This window comes from Vombatus ursinus, unplaced genomic scaffold (assembly GCF_900497805.2).
Source record: "Vombatus ursinus unplaced genomic scaffold, bare-nosed wombat genome assembly UNPS02009573.1, whole genome shotgun sequence".
Classification (NCBI taxonomy): domain Eukaryota; kingdom Metazoa; phylum Chordata; class Mammalia; order Diprotodontia; family Vombatidae; genus Vombatus; species Vombatus ursinus.
The window spans coordinates 3833828-3855002 of record NW_020949351.1 but is presented as its reverse complement, the minus strand read 5'-3'; positions in this window follow the sequence as shown (position 1 = coordinate 3855002).

Below are 21175 nucleotides of genomic sequence, written 5' to 3'. Positions count from 1 at the left end.
CTAGCACAGTTTTTATGCTATTTCTTCCTGTAACTCTCCTCTAAGAATCTGGATGAAATACCACTTGGTGCATATGTGTCTAGTATTGTTATTACTTTATTGTCTATGGTGCCTTTTAGCAAGATGTAGTTTCCTCCTTTTTCTCTTTTAATTAGATCCATTTTTACTTTTGCTGTACCTGACATCAGGATTGCTACTTTTTTTTTTCCCTGCAGTTGAAGCATAGTAGATTATGATATATTCCCTTATTTTAACTCAGTGTGTTTCTCTGCTTCAAATGTGTTTCTTGTAAAAAAAAACATATTGTAGGATTCTGGTTTTTTGATTCACTCTCCTATCCACTTTCATTTTGTGGGAGATTTCATTCCATTCACATTCATAGTTATGATTACTATCTGTGTATTTAACTCCATCCTATTTTTCCTTTGTTTAAGCTTTTTCCTTTCCTTTCACTTTATTCCTCCTCAACAGTGTTTTGCTTCTGACCACTGCCACCCTCAATCTGCTCTCCACTTCCATTTACTTTCCCTTTTCTTTCCCCTTTCCCTACTTAATTCCCTATAGGGTAAGATAAATTTATATACCTAATTGAGTGTTTATGTAATTCCATCTTTGAGCCAAATCAGATGATAGTAAGGTTCAAATAATGTTCACCCCTTTCCCTTCATTCCTTGTACTGCAATAGCTCTTTTGTACCCCTTCATGTAATATAATTTACCTTATTCTGCCTCTCCCTTTCCTCTTCTCCCAGTAAAATCATTTTTACCCCTTAATTGTTCTATAATATCACATCAAAATCAACTCATAATCACACCCTGTCTCTATGAAAACCCCTTTTAACTGCCCTAATAAAGATATGGTTTTCAAGAGTTATAAGTATCATCTTCATGTGTAGGGGTGTAAACAATTTAATCTTATTGAATAACATTTTTTTCCTTCCTGTTTACCATTTTATGCTCTCTTGAATATTGTATTTAAAGATTAAAATTTCCCCACATATACAAAAATATTTATAGCAGCTCCTTTTTTTTGTGGTGGCAACTTGGAAACTGAAGGGTTGCCCATCAATTAGGGAATGGATGAACAAGTTGTGGTATATGAATGTAATGGAATACTATTGTGGTATAAGAAATGATGAGCACACAGATTTTGGAAAAACCTGGAAAAACTTACATGAATTAATACTGAATGAAGTGAATAGAACCAGGAGAACATTATACACAGTAATAACAACATTTTGTGATGATTAACTATGGTAGACTTAGATCTTCTCAGCAATACAATGTATAAGTAGAGCCTATATCAGATTGCATGCTGTCTTGGGGATGGGGGAGAGGAGTGGGAGGAGGATAAAACTTAAAATTAAAAGTCTTATGGAAGTGTATGCTAAGAACTAAAAATAAATTAATTAATTATACAGGAAAAAGATAAATTTTCTGTTCAGCTCTGGACTTTTCATCAAGAAAGTTTGAAAGTCCCCTATTTCATTGAATATACATCTTTTCCCCCTGAAAGATTATGCCCAATTTTGCTAGTCTTTTAAAAAATTTCTTCAGGATAACCATCTCTAGTAACTTTATGTAATCCTAGAATGGCATCATCCCCAGACTCTGCATCATGCTGTTGTTGAATGAGCTCTAGTTTGTTAATATCCCTACTAAAATGTTCTCACCAGAACACAGTACATCAAGACTAATCACTTCCTTCATACAGGACATTCTGCCTACTTAACTAATTCTGGAATATTATATTCTGAGCCCCCCAATCTTTTAATGTTGAAACTACTAAGTCCTATGTAATCCTGCCTGAGGCTCCTTGTTATTTGAATTGTTTCTTTCTAGCTGCTTGTGTTATGTTCTCTTTCACCTGACAATTCTGGAATTTAACTATGATATTCTTTGGAGTTTTCATTTTGGAATTTCTTTCAGAAGGTGATTGGTAGATTCTTTCAATAACTATTTTACCCTCTGATTCTAGGATTTTGGGACAGTTTTCCTTGAAAATTTCTTGAAAGATGCTGTCCTGGCTCTTCTGTTTTCTTCAAAGCTTTCAGGTAGTCCAAGAGTTCTTAAATTATCTCTCCTGGATCTGTTTTTCAGATCAGTTGTTTTTCCAATGAGGTATTTTATATTTTCTTCAAGTTTTTCATTCTTTTGATTTTGTTTGATGGATTATCAAAGTCTCACATAATCAGTAGCTTCTACTTGTGCAAGCATTAGTTCTAACAAACAAACAAAAAAATAGTACTTAGTATCATAGAGATTCAGCATGATATAATGTGTTTAGAGCTGGCCTCCATGATACAAAGACCTATGTTCAACTCCTACCACTGGAAAAAAATACTTTGTGTGACCCTTGACAAATCACTTAAATTATCAATGTTCCAGAAAACTCTATAAGACCATAAGATGAAAAGAAGACGTCAACCTGCACTGAAACAGAGGGTCTCTCATATAAGATTTCCCTAAATAAATGAAATCACAGGTCCAGTCACAATATCTATCTTAGGATCATTAACATTTCTTAGAAAACAAGAAAAATAAAAGGACTTTTAGAGATGTAAACATTATTTTTAGTGTGATTCCTGGTAACCATTTAGGTATGCGGTTCCCTCTCACCCTGCTTGGGGTGAAATTCCTCATTATTAGGTGGTCCCAAGCAAGCCTACTGGAAATCTACAATTTTCAAATTTTGAAAGGATGTCATGTCTTATTCACCAAGTAGATAATGAACATAGAGCTCACAATAAACAACATTTTCTAAATGTCAAACTGTATGTAGCTCCCTTGTGCAGACATATATATTCCTATCCTTAAATAAAAGAGAATACATAACTCTATGGAAAATAGAACACAGTATGGTTTGGATATAGGGCACTGCAACATAGGTCATAGCTCTAAAATAAAACTTCTTTGCAAAGAAAAAAAGTTTATACTGAATAATCATTTCACAAAATTATTATATAAAACTGCTTATAAGTATTTTAGCTTTCTTTGGATTTCAAATAAAGCTATGTTATTCATTTTTTGATATCATTGTTTCTTTTTTTTTTTACTACTTTGATATTATTATTTAGTGCTTTTGTTATTGTTACTCTCTTAATGTTTTCACAAAATGTCATCTTTAACCATCCATTGTGTATAAAAGATACCAGGTTTTTGAAGCCATAGATGATATATTTAACCCCCCCTCCATCTTGCATTAGATTTATTGATTAATTTTCCACCTGGATTCAGAGCATGCCTTCCTTTAAAAAGACCTAGAACTCCATTTGGTCTTGAAGAATTCTTTCAGAAACTCTTTAGAAACTAGTAGCTTTGATGGCATCCTCTCTTGGACCTGGTTTTCAATCTTTAAGCATTATGTTTGTTTTTCTTATTTTTTAAGTATATCAAAATAATTACAATTTTTTCTCCACCCAAATTCACTTACCTTTTCAAATTGATCTGTGGATATCCAGGTTAATAAGCCTTGTTTTAGAACCATGCAGAACAAAGCGTTTTCAACTTGAGAGCTTTCTGAATACTTGAAGAGAACTATCACATCTCCAGAAAGTCTTTTAAAAAATTTCTTCAGGGTAACCAACTCTAGTAACTTAAGCCAATCCTAGAATGGCATCATCCCCAGACTCTATACCATGCTGTTGTACACTGAATGAACTATAGCTTGTTAATAGCCCTTCTAAAATGTTCTCACCAGAGCACAATATAGCAAGACTAATCATTTCCTTCATACGGGACATTCTGCCTTCTTAACTAATACTGGTCTAAGATTCTATTAGTTTTTTAGTTTTTTTTTTTTTTGGTCATATTATATTGTTAGCTTATATTGAGCTAAAATCCTGAAACTTTTGTCTATGAATCTATAGTTCACTAAAATACCTAGATTTTTGCACATGGAATATATTTCCATCTGCATTATCCACAACCAGTAACAGAATGCTTTATAAACAAGAACTTAGGGGATCTGAAGTTTACATTCTATACACATGGAATCTCTGAGGTAAAAGGGAATATACCTGGGGGCTTTGAAGAGAGCAAAACAACATAGCAATAGGAAACAATATGAATATACTACAATATGTGATAATGTAAAATTCATACTAAGAACCAGAGATTAGGAATCTAAGGCAAAGGTTATGTCATGATGTAATTTTTAACAATTTATACTTCTATTATTTTTTTCTTGCCATTTTAAATGGGAATGATATTTACCCTACAAAGTTTGTAGGAATGTGAGAATAAATCATGTAATTTATTTTACATCAATAAAAAATCTAGGAAAATTACCTAGTAGATAAAAATCCAAGGAGTCACTCATTATTGTTGTTTGCATAGTTCAGCTTATTTTTATCCCATTTTAGATATATTTGCACTTAACCAGGGTGGCAGTCACACATTGTTGAAATTAAAATTTCTTGGTTACATATAACAGGTATACAGAAGAAAATCATCTCTGGGGAACCTAAATTATCTGAACCCCCAGTTCCTTGTGATGTGCAACTATTTTATGACAATCTATAGATGGCAATGTGGTATTGAGATAGCTGGCCTTGTTATTAGGAGCCTGACACAAGTCTTAGGCATGACACATACTAACTTTGTGACTGTGGACAATATGTTTAGCCACCAATAGTTTTTTAACACTATAATTTGCTAATCAGTTTCTTATTTTCATAGCAAAGGAAGTTCCTACATTGGGAATTGTCTCCTAAATCAATAACATCAAAAGTTTGGGCCAACTAAATTTTTTAAAAATAAAATTTATGAAAAAAAAACTAGCTCACTGGCTAAGGTTTTTCAGTAACAGAGTCATGGTCTGTAGCATTGATGATCTTCAAAGTCAGATCTAAGATGATAGATAGAAGAATTGAGTCATATGAGGGTTGGTAAAGATTACAAATAATTAATTATTTGCATCTTAGATTGGAAAAGTGTATTTGCCCAGAATCATAATGGAAAGGAACTCTTATTACTTTTTATTTTGAAAAGCAATCAGGTCGATTCTCTGGGTCTAAAGTTTTTTTTTAAAGCACTTAGTTGTTGAAATGTATTACTCTAATTATTCAGAGAAACCCAGAGTTTTAAGATTTACAAGCCATTCTGGAAAGAAACTTGAAAAGAGAGGATTTCTTTCTGATGTTTGTTTTAAGAGTCTGACAGAGTCTTAGCAATTCAAACTTATAGTTATGGGTTTTCAGACAATAAAATTATGACTAGTAGTTATATGTTGTAAGCAAAGAAAAATAACTTGGTTTTTGATTCCTCAATGTCTGCAATGGTCAGAGTTTTGAAAAGATTCTGAAGCTTCTATGGGGCTATCACAAAGGGCCATGGAACATATGTGTGGGACAATGGTACAGAGAGTTATGATGTAGACAAGTGACACTCTTTAATAATGACGGAAGATTCCATAAACTTTGAAATCGATCCTCAGCAGAAGTAGTGCACTTTTCATGCTTCTCTTGATTCTTGTATATGAAAGTCAAATTTTCTATTCAGCTCAGGTCTTTTCATCAATTTCATTGAATGTCCATTTTTTTCCCCTGAAGAATTATATACAGTTTTGCTGGGTAGGTGATTCTTGGTTTTAATCCTAGCTCCTTTGACCTCCAGAATATTATATTCCAAGCCTTCTGATCCCTTAAGGTAGGAGATGCTAAATTTTGTGTTATCCTGATTGTGTTTCCTCAATATTTGAATTGTTTCTTTCTGGTTACTTGCAATATTTCCTCCTAGACCTGGAAACTCTGAAATTTGGCTATAATATTCCTTGGAGTTTTCCTTTTGGAATCTCTTTCAGGAGGTGGTGGATTCTTTCAATTTCTATTTTACCCTCTGGTTCTAGAATATCAGGCCAGTTTTCCTTGATAATTTTTTGAAAGAAGATGTCTAGGATCTTTTTTTGATCATGGCTTTCAGGTTGTCCAATAATTTTTAAATTATCTCTCTTGGATCTGTTTTCCAGGTCAGTTGTTTTTCCAGTGAGATATTTCACATTGTCTTCTATTTGTTTTCATTCTTTTGGTTTTGTTTTATATTTTATTGATTTCTCATAAAGTCACTAGTTTCCATTTGTTCCATTCTAATTTTAAAGTAATTATTTTCTTCAGTGAGCTTTTGGAGCTCCTTTCCCATTTGGCCAATTCTGCTTTTTAGGGCATTCTTCTCCTCATTGGCTTTTTGGACCTCTTAACATTTGGGTTAGTCTATTTTTTAAAGTGTCGCTTTCTTTAGTGTTTTTGGGGTCTCCTTTAGCAAGCTGTTGACTCATGTTTGATGATTTTCTCACATCACTCATCTCTCTTCCCAATTTTTCCTCTACCTCTCTTACTTGTTTTTCAAAATCCTTTTTGAGCTCTTCCATGGCCTGAGACCAATTCATATTTTTCTTGGAGGCTTTGGATGTAGGAGCTTTGACTTCATTGTCTTGTTCTGGTTGTATGTTTTGATATTCTTTGTTACCAAAGTAAAATTGTATAGTCTGAATTTTTTCCTGCTGCCTGCTCATGTTTCCAGCTAATTACTAGACTTTTAAACTCTTTGTTAAGGTAGGGCTCTGCTTCCAGTGCGGAGGGTGTACTGTCCCAAGCTCCAAGGGTTTTGTTGAGCTATTTTCAGAGATATTTCTAGATACTTCTAAATTTTCAGTTCTTCCAAAGTGATATGATCAAAGGAGAGGTGTTTACTCCTTTCCTGGTTCTGTGCTCTCATCTCTGATTGACCACAAGCACTCTTTTCTGCCTTGGAGCTGTGATGAGGATTCCCTCTCTATCACTGCCACAAGCTCCACTACACTAGCACTCTTTCTCACCCTAGGACCACAACACAGGACTGTGAACCAGATCCAAACCCAGGCAAAGCAAGAGAATCCTGACTCAGTGCCAGTAAAGAAATCCCTGCAATCCCATTCTGATTAGCCATTTGATCTTCCCACTGTCTGTGGGCTGATAGCTCTAGAAGCAGCCATCAGCAGGGCTGAGCCAGGACTGGGGCTGCACTGTGCTCCTCTCTCAGCCAGGTCTGACAGATCTTTCCTCCTGATCTTTTAAGTTGTCTTTGGTATTTGTGGGTTGAGAAGTCTGAAATCAATCACAGCTGCTTGTGATTCAGTCCCCTGAATCCTATTCCTGATGTGCTATGGCATGGTCTTTGCCTGAGCAGCCCAAGCTGAGCTGTGCTCCTATCCCAGCCTGGCACAACAGACCTTTCCCATCAACCATACAGGTTGCCTTGAACTGGAAATTTGTTTAACTTTGTCTTTTTGTGGGTCCTTCTGCTCTAGAATTTGTTTAGAGTCATTTTTACAGGTATTTGGCAGGGTTTTGGGTGGGGGACTCAAACAAGTCTCTGCTTTTACTTCACCATCTTTCTTTTTTTTCTTCAATAAACATTTTAATTGATAACCTGCCCAATATCCCAGTTCCACTAAGGAAAAAAAGTAACCCTGAAAAATAAAACACTTAACACATAGCTGCACAGTCCAACAATCCAACAAAGCAAATTTCCTCATAGGCTATGTCTTAAAATATCTCTTTATTCAGTTTACTTTTATACCTCACCATTATGAAATTAGTGGAATGATTTATTTTAATTCTTTTGACCTGCTTTTTTTTTATTGCATTGGTCAGAGTTCTAAAGCCCTGTAAAGTTTTGTTTTGCTTTTTTTCTCTAACATTTTTATCAATGCGTTTCTTGTTCTCTTAACTTTCTATCAATTTATAAAAGTCTTTCCAGTTCTGAAACTCTCCATTTTATAATTTAGCATGGCAAAGAATTATTCCATTTCATTCATATACCACAATTTGTCTAGATATTTCAAAGTAGGAAGACATCCCAATAATTTATAATTAGGGGCTACTATGAAAAGATTCACTGCAAATAATTCTATACATATAAATATTTTTTCTTAGTTTTTTTTTTATTCTTTTGGGGGTATATGCCTAATTGTTGTATTGCTAGATCAAACAGAATGCAGAGTTTTGTAATTTTCTGGGCAGAGTTTCAAATTAGTTTAAGCATGTCTAGAGTAATTCACAGATCCTTCCACATTGTACCAATGTACATACTTTTTTTTTTTCCATATCCCCTAAAACATTTGTCATTTTTGTCTTTAATCAACTTTACCCGTCTGACAGGTATCAGGTAGAGTCAAAAAGTTGCTTTAATTTAATTTCCTTAATTATTAGTGACTTAAAACATTCTTTTCATATGATTGGTGATAATTTTTTTTCTTGGAAAACTGTCTGTTCATATGTTTTGTCCACTTAACCCTTGGAGGGTGGGAAAAGGGGAAGGGAATAAGCATTTATATATCATCTTCTGTGTTCCAGCAACTGTGCTGAAATATTTTTACAAATATTGTCTCATTTTGTCTTCACAACTACTTTGTGAGGTAGGTGTTATTATCATCACCATTTTATAATTGAGAAATTTGAGGCAAAAAAAAAAAGTTAAGTCACTTGGCCAAGGTCACACAAATAGTGAGTGCTTGAGGCTGGAATTGAAATCAGGGCTTCCTTATCCAGGCCCACCACTCTTTCCACTGTACCATTAGTTGCTCCTAATGGATCTTAGTCTTATAAATGTGCATGAACTCCTTGTTTATCTTAGATATAACTTTATCAGAGAAACTTTCTACAAATGTTTTCCTAGTTGCCTGTTTCCTGTTCAATTTTACTAAATTTAATTTGTTGATACAAAATGTGTTATATAATTAAAATTGTCCATTTTCTCTTGTGCAATATTGTCTATCACTTCTATAATAATGAAACCTTCTGTTTATGATCTGACTACTTATATGTAGGTCATTTGGAGTTAATCTTGGTATATGGCATAAGGTATTGGTATAAACTTTATTTCTCATAATTTCTGTCAGACTACCATCCAGTTTTCCAAGAGTTCTTTTCTTTATGGTCATTTCTCCACTAATTTATGTACATTGCACACTTTATTCCACTGATTCTCATTCTCTCTCTCTGTCTCTGACTCTGTCTCTGTCTGTCTCTGTCTCTGTTTCTTTCTCTGTCTCTCTGTCTCTGTCTCTCTCTCTCTCTTTCCCTCCCTCCCTCACCTCTCTCTCTCTTTTTTTATCTCTCTCCACTCTTACACTCCCTCCTTCAGCACCTTGTGAGTACAAAGTGATTTTAATTACCACTGCTTTGCATTATGCTTTCAGATCCAATACTGATAGACCTCTTCCTTTGCACTTTTTTACCCCCTTGAGATTCTTAATGATTATTTCCTCCATGTGAATTTCATTATTATTATTTTTAGGTATATAAATATTTTATTGAGATGGCACTGAATAAGCAAATTAGTTCTGACAGTATGATCATTTTTAGTATATTGGCTCATCTGAATTATAAACAATGTTTCTCAAATTATTGTTTTCTTATAAAAAAGTATTGTATGGTTAGAATATAGTTATTTGGGAAAATCTTTGTATATAAACTACCCAATATTTTATAGCATTTGTAATCATTTTGAATGGAATTTCTCTTTTTATCATTTTCAAGGCTAGATTTATTTTGTTGTTGTTGTTAATAGGATTATTGATCCATTACATGGATTTGTTTTGTATCATCCAATGTTGTGTTAGTTTTTAATTATTTCATTTAATTTTCAACAACTCTCTAGTCATCTCTAAGAAAACCATCCCATCACTTAAAAAAGGGTGAATTTAATTTCTTCTCTGTTTATGCTTACTCTTACATTTTCTTGTCTTGTTATACCTGACATTTCTAGCACTTTTAAATAGTAGTGGTAATATAGGCATCTTTGATTACTCCTAATCTAAAACAGCCTCTGCATTTTCTTTTTTATATAGAATGATTACTTTGAGATTTTAAAAAACATCATTTACTATGTCAAGCAAAATTCTATTTATAACTATATCTTCTTCAGTTTTTAATAGAAATGATTACTGGTTATGTTAAAAGCCTTTTCAACATCTATTAACACAAATATATATTTTATTATTCTATTATTAAGCTGATTTGTTATATTTACAGTCTTTCTTGTTTTGAAACAGTCTTGAGTTCATTGTATATGTCCAGTCTACTTATAATGTCTAATCTTATTATATGTTAAAGACACCTACTTGCAAATATTTTACTTAATTTTTGTTTCAAAATTCATTTTGAATATTGGCATGTAGATTTATTTATCTGCTTTATTTTTCTTTAGGTATTAAGACCAGATATTCATCATATAAAGATATATGGTAAGTGCTTTATTTTCTTATTATTGCAAATAGTTAATGTAGTATTGAAATTAATCATTCTTTGAATGATTTGGGCACCTCTGGTGGCAGTGGAGGGGGAATCCTCCTCAGAGTTCCAAGGCAGAAAAGAGTGCTTCTGGTCATTCATAGACCAGAGCACAGTCCAAGAAAGGAGTAAACACCTTGCTTTTGATCATACCTTGGAAGAACTGAAAGTTATAGGTCCCTAGAAGTATCTGTGAAAACAGCTGCACAAAAGCCCTGAAGCTTGAGACAGTACATTCTCCACACTGAAACCTGACCCCTACCTCAACAAAGAGTTTAAGTAATTGTAATAATAAATTGTAAGTAATAAGTAAGTCAAGTAATTGACTGGGAACATGAGCAAACAGTGCAAAAAAGTCAGACCATAGATTCTTACTTTGGTGACAAAGAAGATCAAAACATACAACCAGGAGGAGACAACAGAGTCAAAGCTCTTACAACCAAAGCCTCCAAGAAAAATGTGAATTGATCCCAGACCATGGAAGAACTCAAAAAGGATTTTGTGAAGCAAGATATACAGATGAAAAACTGGGAAGAGAAATGAGACTGATACAAGGAAATCATGAAAAACAACTCAACAGCTTGATAAAGGAGACCCAAAAAATACTGAAGAAAATAACACCTTAAAAAATAGCCTAACCTAAATGGCAAAATAGACCTAAAAAGCCAATGAGGAGAAGAATGCCCTAAAAAGCAAAATTGGCCAAATGAAAAAGGAAGTCCAAAAGCTCACTGAAGAAAATAAGTCCGTAAAAACTAGAATGGAGCAAATGGAAGCTAATGACTTTATGAGAAATCAAGATACTGTAAAACAAAACCAAAAGAATGAAAAAATAGAAAATAACGTGAAATATCTTATTGGAAAAAAATGACCTGGAAAATAGGTTGAGGAGAGATAATTTAAAAATTATCACACTACCCAGAAACCATAATAAAAAATAGAGCCTAGACATCATCTTTTAAGAAATTATCAAGGAAATCTGCCCTGATATTCTAGAACCAGAGGGTAAAATAAAAATGGAAAGAATCCACCACTCATCTCCTGAAAGAGATCCCCAAAGGAAAACTCCTAGAAATATTATAGCCAAATTCCAGAGTTCCCAGGTCAAGGAGAAAATATTGTAAGCAGCCAGAAAGAAATATTTCAAGTATTGCCAAAACACAATCAGGATAACACAAGATTTAGCAGCTTCTACATTAAAGGACCAGAGGGCTTGGAATATAATATTCTGGAGGTCAAAGGTGATAGGATTACAGCTTAGAACCACCTACCAAGCAATACTGAGTATAATCCTTCAGGGGAAAAAAATGGTCACTCAGTGAAATTGAGAGCTTTCAAGCATTCTTGATGAAAAGACTAGAGCTCAATAGAAAATCTGACTTTCAAATACATGACTCAAGAGAAGCATGAAAAGATAAATAGGAAAGAGAAATCATAAGGGACTTATTAAAGTTGAACTGTTTACATTCCTACATGGAAAGATGATATTTGTAACTCATCTGACCCTTCTTGGTATTAGGGAAGTTGGAGGGAAATTATATGTGTGTGTATATAGATAGATAGATAGATAGATGGATAGATGGCCCAGGGTGACTTGAAGATGAAGAGGTGATATCTAAAAAATAAAATTAAGAGGTAAGAGAGGATTAAGTTGGGAGAAGGAGAAAGGGAGAGGAAGAATGGGGTAAATTATCTCACATAAAATGACAAGAAAAAGCTTTTACAGTGGAGAGTAAGTGGGGGAAGATGAGAGGGAATGAGAGAATCTTATTCTCATCAAATTTGGCTTAAGGAGGGAATAACAGACACACTCAATTGGGTATGGAAATCTATCTTACCCTGCAGGAAAATGGTGGGGAGGATAAGAGAGCAGAGGGTTGATAGAAGAAAGGGCAGATTGGGAGTGGGGATAATGAGAAGCAAACACTTCTGAGGAGGGACCTGGTTAAAAGACAGAATAGAATAAATGGGGTGGGGGGCAGGATAGGATGAAGGGAAAAATAATGTTTTTCACAACACTAAAAAAAACTGAAACTTAATAGAAGATTTGCATACAAGAGCCAAGAGAAACATAAGACTGATCACAAGGGATTCAATAAGGACAGATCATTTATTTTTACATATGTAAAATGTAAAACATATGTCTAAGATTGTCATTAGTAATTGGGTAGTTCATAAGAAAGATTGGGGTAGACTTGAGTGTGATATGACTTTCAAAAAGTAAAACCATTTAGGAACAGCTAAAAAGAGTAATTATTTTATACAAATGAGGTGTGAGAGGAAGAATCAACACAGAGAAATTAGATGGGGAGGAGGGTTGGTGGTTTTGGTTACCTATTTTCAATGGGAATGGGTTTAAGAGGGAACAATACATATATATCTAGAAGAGTATAAAATCTTAATTCAGAAAAAATAAAAAGATAAGGGGATAGGGAGGGCAAAGAGGACAAGGGAGTGATCTCTAAAGGGTAGAGTGAGGGAATAGGTTATAGGGGGTTATAGAAAAAATTTTAAATTTGTGGGAATGGGAGGTTAGGGGAGGGATCCTTCCAGGGAGGGTAGGCTAAGTAATAGGAGAGCAAGGTAGCAGTAAGAAGTAAGGGACAGAAGTCAGGAGGGATAGGAAATAAGAAATATGTGCAAACATAAAAACAAAGATCAGGAGTAGAAATTGTTTGGGAAATTTGATGTCTCTATGTGTATGTATGTACATACGTGTGTGTGTATGTATGTATGTACATGCGTGTGTATGTACTTACGTATGTATGTATATGTGTATGTATACATCTATATATAAATATAACCATATCTAATTATAGCCTTCTTGGGAGAGGGGGAGAAGGGGGAAAAATAACAAAGTAAAAAGTTCACAGCAGAGAACCAAAGAAAACTTACAAGGAAGCAAAGAAAATATGGACAGCTCTCAACCCAATGTGTAGTATTGATTATATAGAATTTCTTGAAATTAAAATTTATCACTACATATTTTGAATATTCTTTAGTTCTGCTATGCATGTGCCATGATTTTTTTTTCTTTTCTTATTTTATATTTGTTTTTATTTAGTATATAAGTTCATGTTTTTTTTTTCTTTTCTCTATTCTGTATTTTTGTTCTGGTTTTTAAGTCTAAAATATATTTAAAAAAATAATGCATTTGCCAAGCATCATCAAAGGATAAAGAAATTTAAAAAATTAAAAATAAAAATAACAACTGGATTCTAGCAGCTTTGCATACTTCTAATGAATTGCTTTGTCCCCTACAGTGAGGGTAGTACCAATTATCCAAAAAGCAATTGATCAGAGATGAGGGAGTGGCCAAGGCAGATTTACAACAACCTCCTCTCTGTTATTGCTTTTATCTCCAAAACTTAGATGCTTGGTTAGTTCTCTTGTTGTTTGGATAATTATCAAAACAGGGTTGATGTGACATTATGCCATGTAGCTATATGATAGTTCATTCTGAAGAACCCATTACACAATCCTTAAAATGCTATAGAAGTAATCTTTGTTACTATTTCTATTTCTTATTGTTTGCAATTTTAGCATAATTAAAGCTTTCTATTTTACAACTCACATTACAACTTAATCTCAACCCATAAGTAATACCTATAGGTTGAAACACAATCAATTTATTTTAATAATCTGATAAAACTGATTTAACTTCAAAAATTAAACCACAATGAGTAATACATTATATAGTCTGTGACATTGCTTAAGAAGTGAGTCATCTTTTTATGAAAACTACCAAAGAATATAAATACTCTATATGCATTTGTAGTTATTATCTTAAATTATAGATTCTCTATGAGGTCAAGAATAAAATTATAGACCCTTCTCAAGTAAGTAAAAAATATATTAAAAAAAAAGTTTCCTACATTCTGACCAATATTATATATTCTGTCCCTGAAAATGACCTATACCAGATGCTTCAAAGGTAGAAGCTATTCTTAGCCCTAAAAATGTCTTGTTCCTTATTGAGAGAGTAAGCTATTTTTGAAAGTTCAATCTCATTGGTTTATTACCATTTATATCTACAGCACAAAGGCTAAAAATGTTAAAGGAAACCTTTCTAAATCTTCTGAAAGAAAATATAGAATATTTTCTCATTAAAAGTAAATTATGTTATTTTTCAGAAAATGAGACTATTAGTGCCAGTCTTCAAGGAAAAATCTAATAGATGCCATGCTTTCCTGATTTTCAATGTTCTAACATGCATAATTTAGCATTCACTTACCCCCTTGAAATTATGTTCACTAAGAAAAATTCATTTTGTGGTTTTATATGTTATTATGAAATTATAAACTTGTAAGATTAAATGTACTTTAGATAAGTGATGTGTGTTTATATAAAGTAGTTGATAGAAAATATTGCTATGTGTCTGAGGCCAGATTTAAACTCAGGTCCTCCTGACCCCAGGGCCAGTGCTCTCTCTACTATCCATTGTACCTCATGGCTGCCCCAGTAGCTGCGTTTCTTAGAAAAAAATAAAATAAAATAAGACAAATCAAAACAGATAAACAAATGTATCAAACATAAGATTAGAAAGAACTTTAGGAGCTCATCCCATCTATCCCTAGTGGCTTTGAATGCTCCAAAATGTGAATTTAATTATTTTTTCATCCCCCAAATTAATCCCCAATTATACTCAATTATTTTACTCTGCTGATTCAACATTGATTATAGCATGCCCACCTTTGCACTTAAGTCACTGTGACGATGACCTTAGGTTCTTGAAGTCTGTGCCTGTGGAACATAAACTCTCCCAGATTCTACCATGCTAAAATATCTTTGCATATGCTCCAGGAGGTTGGTAGTTTTAGTTTTCTGAGTCATAGCTTAGCTAGATAAAAATTGCTCATGTGGACAGCTAGGTAGCATATTGGATAGAGAATTTCAAATCTTGCCTCAAACATTTACTATGTGATGTTGGGCAAGTCACTTAAACTCTACCTCAGTTTCCTTAACTGTAAAATGGGCTTAATAATAGCACCTAACTCACAGGGTCGTTGTAAGGACCAAATGAGATAATATTTGTAAAATGCTTAGCACAGTATTTAATTCATAGTAGGTCACCTAACAAAGGAGTCAAGAAAAATACAAAATGGCTTTTGATATTATATGATCCCTTTCTTCTCCTTCAATGTAAATGGGAAAGGAAATTGAAAATGCTAAGAATCATATTTTGGATCATCTTTAAACATTCATTGAGTTGTTGTAATTCCAACTTTGAGATCCCTGTGCAGTTATCAATGCAGAGACATCTCACTGGAGGAACTTAATCATATAATTTTTGCCACTCTCACAAGAATCAAAACAAATACTTTTATTCAACATTTTACATTTTGGTAGAACTTAAAAAAAATCTCATATTTCTATAGCAGAGTAATTTTTATAAAGGACTTATTTCCATAATGATCCTGTGAAGTAGGTAGTCAAACTAATATGATCCCTATTTTACAAAATGAGAAAGTATCTTTTCAGAGTCAGGGAGTGACTTACTCAAGATCATAGCCAATAAATGGCAGCACTGTAATTCAAATGAGATAAATGATATCTAAAGTCTCCTACCATTTTTGGAATTTTTTTTACTCCCTGTAGTTTTGTGACATTTAAAACCCTCCAAAGTATGACTCCAGACTACCTTTACGTTATTCCTTTTTGTCTACCAGTAGTCAAATTAGCCTACTTGCCTTTCCCTATACACAACATTCTATCTCCTACCTCTTCTCCTTTTACAACTCTATAGCAGCACTATTAAAGAACATTGGAGTTTAAAAAGTCAGGCTTTTGTTTCAGTGATAAGCTTAAGGTCATTAAAAATGCTGAACAATTTGCAAAATGTCATATAGATCATTATCTTTCTCCTGTGCAATTCTGGGTCAGGTTAATTGACTATCTACACTTTCTGCCTATATGGACAGAACTATGACAATCTTATTCCCCTATGCTGGGAATACTCTCTCTTTTCACTTCTAACTATAGAGATCACTAACTTGCTTTAAGGCAGAGGTCAATTAGCACCCCTTGAAGCTACTTTTCCCTCCTTCCTCTCATCACTTTGAATTTATTTGTGTCATCTGAATTTACTTACATGTGGACATGTATTCTTCCAGAGGTAGCCATGTGGTGCAGTGGATAGAGAACTGGGGCAATAGTCGGAAAGACCTGAGTTCACAACACATCAGACATGAACTAACTGTGTAACCCTGGGTAAGTCACTTAACCTTTTCTTGCCTCAGTTTTCTCAAATGTAAAAATAAAGATAATAACAGTACCTTCATAATATTGTGTGAATCAAATGAGATAATAGCTATAAAAGCAATCATCACAGAACTTGGCACATAGTAATTGCTATGTAAATATTTATTCCCTTCCATTTCAGGAAAATGTAATCTTTTGTTTTTTTTTTGAGGTGGAGGAACAATTGCTTTCACTTGTCGTTTTGTACTGCAAGGGTCTAGCACAGTAACAGAAACATGACAGACACTTACTAAGTGTTTAATTCATTTATTGACTTCATGAGATAGTTGTTTTATGCAGCTAGGTGGTGCACTGGATAGAGCACCAAGCTTGGAGTCAGGAAGACTCATCTTCCTGAGTTGAAATCTGGCCTCAGACAGTTACTAGATCTGTGACCCTGGGCAACTCTGTTTCTCTCAGTTTCCTCATTTGTAAAATAAGTTGGAGAAGGAAATGACAAACCACTCCATTATCTTCACCAAGAAAAGCCCATATGAGGTTATGAAGAGTTGGACGTGGCTAAAACAAATGAACAACAACAAACCATTTATGAAAGTTTAAAATACCTACAATACAAACTATGTTCAAAATACATATCTATTTCATCAACATCTATTACAAAGGATTAGGAGATAGGCAAATTGACAAAGGTGGTGAGATCCATTAAATTTAGTAAAAGAAAAAAAACATATATTTCTATTTAGTGATTTCATGGGAAAGGTGGGTACATTATAATAAAGCTCAATGTCTTTTTTCCATGTATTTCCTGTAGGTATTCCATTTATTTCCCAATTGGTCCTTCCTTCCTTTCTTCTCACCCTCTTTTTTTTTTTCTTTGGCCCAAAGGAACATAAATTTCTTGAAATTGGGAAATTGGGCTTTGATAAAGCCTATTGGGATACAAATGGAGCTACTTGACTATGCCTTAAACAGAAATCACTCTGGCTTTCACTGATTGGTCAATAATGGATCCCAACTCAAGCCTCAATTGGTTATTCTTTGGGTTTTGTTGACTCAGAGTGAATGTAAAGAGCAATTGTTTCTGTTCTGGCCAGATAAGTTGATTTTTTTTTGAGTAGGTAAAAGAGGTCTTTTTTTGGGGCCTCATTTCTTACCTATCCTTAATCACTGAATGAGTGTTGTTTCAGAGAAATTGAGACTTGGGAAAGACTTTAGCTTAAAAAAGCCAAGGTCTCCCACTGCATAGGAGGCCAATTCTAGTCATCCAGATCTATATCTTGCCACTGGACTCGGATAGCTATGGAGGAGAGAGTAAGGCTGGGGTGATTTTTGCACACCCCTGCCTCAGTTAAATACAATTCACTCGCAAATCATGACATCACCTTCCTGACACCATTGGTCTTTTTCTTATTACAATATATGGATGAACTTGAAGTATCCATATCAAAAAGTGCATGCTTCTAATGCTTCTAACAGATTGTGAGAGATTTCTTCTTTGTAGTGCACCTAAAATTATCTAGCTGCAATACAATCCTCACATTTGCTTCTCCTACAATAATGCTTGAACATTATTATCTAAGCCAATTTAGCATTGGCTAAGTAACTATTTTGTCTAGTTTAAAAATATCCTCCAATTTTATCTCCTTCAGTTTAAATAACTGTTATTTACTTAGCCTTTCCTCATAAGATTAAGATTTTTTTAAAAAAGTTATTTTTTTGGTTTCACTTAATATTGATACACTGTTGAGATTTAGGGGTTCTGGGACCCCAAAATCACAACTCCTGGGTCCTTTTCTAATGAATTTGACCCAAGCCTTCTTTCAGCCAAAGATAAGGTTTATTAGAATATCCGTCATATTGGGAAGACTCTTAAGAAATTTAAGCATTTGTGTCACTAATGCAAGTGGGCCAGATTTTAAGAGTCTGAACGCTTGGCTAGATTATAAGAATCTGAGCATTTGGCTACATTCTAAGAATCTTAACAATAGCTAGATTTCAAGAATCTGAGCACCTTAATGGAGACAAGATGGAGCTTATATATAGAAAGACTATGGGAGAGATCCAGGAAAGGCCAAGTAGTTTGGGGAGACTGGAGGGGTCTCAGGAATATCTGGGGCCAGTAAGCTGGGGTGAACAGAAGGCCTGGGACCTGGACCACATGGCCAAGGGAGAATGGGGTCTAGATAAGATTAAGGGTGGGAAGTGGCCCAGGGCCATTTGGAGGTACTACACAATGGTAGGCTAGGTAACAGAATTGGGAGCTTGGGCATAGGTGATAATGAAAGGCCAGTTGATAGGATTATAGCCTCAAGTGAATGCCAGAGATTTGGCCATGTGGGAAAGTCTGGGATTTTTTCTTTCTAAGGTCCAGATCCTATCCTCATCAACACCACCTATTAGCCTATAAACAATATCCCCTGACAATAGTCCCTAAACAAGGGTGTGTGTGTGTGTGTGTGTGTGAAAACAAAAATTAAGCAAGATCATTCAACATTCAATATGTAAAATTTTCCATTCTTGATGTTTGAACACATTCACAGAATAATGAAATCAACTTAGAAATATGTATTTGAGTCTAGGGTAAGGCTATGAACAATGTTTTTAAGTAAGAGAGTTCCTTTTCCAAAGTTATTATGTTATATCACCACCTTCATATTTTCTAGTGAATGGGGGAATCTATCTGGAAGAATAAAGTTTGTAAAATCTCAAGGTTGGAAAGCATAAGGGGGGTCTCATTATAAGATCTAACACTTTAGTATAAAATAGTAGCAAAATTAGTCATAATAGGTTAAAAGAAAATGAAACACAAAAGTCTTTAAGAAAAAAAAAACAGTAAGAAACAAATGATACTGAAAACAGAGGCCTAGTGTTTGAGGCATTTACTGGACAAATTTGCTATATTTTTCCCAGTTTCCTGTTTTCCCTCTAATTTGGATTACATTAGTTTTGTTTGTACAAAATGTTTATTTGTTTAATTTCATGTAATCAAAATTATCCATTTTATTTCCTGTAATACTCTCTAATGCTTGTTGAGTCATAAATTCTTCCCTTATGCATAGATCTCACAGGTATATTTTGGCATGCTCCCCTACTTTACTTATGATATCACTCTTTATGTTTAAATCACTTATCTAGTTTGACTTTATCCCAGTAAATGTGTGAAATATTGGTCTATGCCTAGTTTATGCAAATTGCCTTCAAGTTTTACCAGCAGTTTTTGTCATATTTTGAATTCTCATCTCATAAGCTTGGGACTTTGGGTTTATCAAACACTAGACTATTATGCACATTTAGTATTGGGTACTGTGGACCTAATCTATTCCATTGATCCACTACCCAATTTCTTAGTACCAGATTACTTTGATGATTATCATTTTATAATATAGTTCATTTATCTGTTTAAATTCAAAATGATTTTGTTTAATATAACCATACTGGACATGACTCATGAACCCTTGGAATTTAATCGACACAACAAAACCAAGGTTCAATAGACCAAGGTATTATGGTAGTAGTGTTTTCTTTTCCTTCTCAGTGATTGCCTTGTGAGGTTTTTTTTTCTTTGCTTTTTTTTAAATTCAGATTTCTTTCTAAAACATAATTATAGATGATGCAAATTGCTGATAATACCAAGCATTTTCTTTTTTTTCTTTGTTTTAGGCAATTGGGGTTAAGTGACTTGCCTGAAGTCACATAGCTAGTAAGTATGAAGTATTTGGTCTGAGACTGCATTTGAACTCAGGTCCTCCTGACTTTATGGCTGGTGCTCTATCCACTGTGCCATCTAGCTGCCCCCAAGCATTTTCTAATAAAGAGAAAGGTAGGCCAAAAAAAAAAAGACAATACATAAATATTTGAGAGAATAACTTAGTGAAATACTATTTATTTCATAAATGTTTGGTGTTAGTGCAAATCACTATTTTCAACTCAGTAAGAATTGCAAGGGACATAAATGGAAATTAAAGAGAAGCTAAACCATAACAGATGTTACTAAGACTTTTTTTCCCCCACTCAGAACATAATAAACATATGGAATGGCCTATCAGGCACGATTGCTGAGGTAAAACACAAGGATCATTCAAGAAACAATTAGATGCTGTTCTAAAGAAATGGAATACTTTAAAGGGATGAGCCCTGGTGGGGCTATAGTCCTGATGAGCAAATAGCTCTAGCTAAACCACTTTATGTTCCTATATTCATTTGAATGTAAATATCACCACAATAGAGCTTATTTCTAAGTTGGGAATGCTGCAGAAACCTTTTTTTTTTTTTAGAAAGGAAAGCAAGACTGTTTACATTTTTCCACATCTAGAATGAAAAAGGCCCCATGTTGTGACTTTGTATTCACTGTCTTTAAAGTTGAAAGAAAAACTTTTTGTCCCCATCTAGATTTCTTTGCTTTGGAATGGTATATAATTAAGCTAAAGGGTATATATTCTGAATGAAACATATTTTAAATTTTCTTCCCCAAAGGACCTTCTACTAAAACCTTTAATAGAGTAATTTATGTGGAAGAAAGTGGAAGATTATGGACATATGCATGGGAATCAACACATTAACTTAAAAGCATATTAGAAAACTTTTAAAGAAAATCTAGATGACTTTTAACGTCTCTTTCAACTCTAAAATGCTGTCATTATGTAATTTTCTAAAAATAATTAAAAATACATCTATCATTAAAGTATAGCTGTTATAATATTTGTA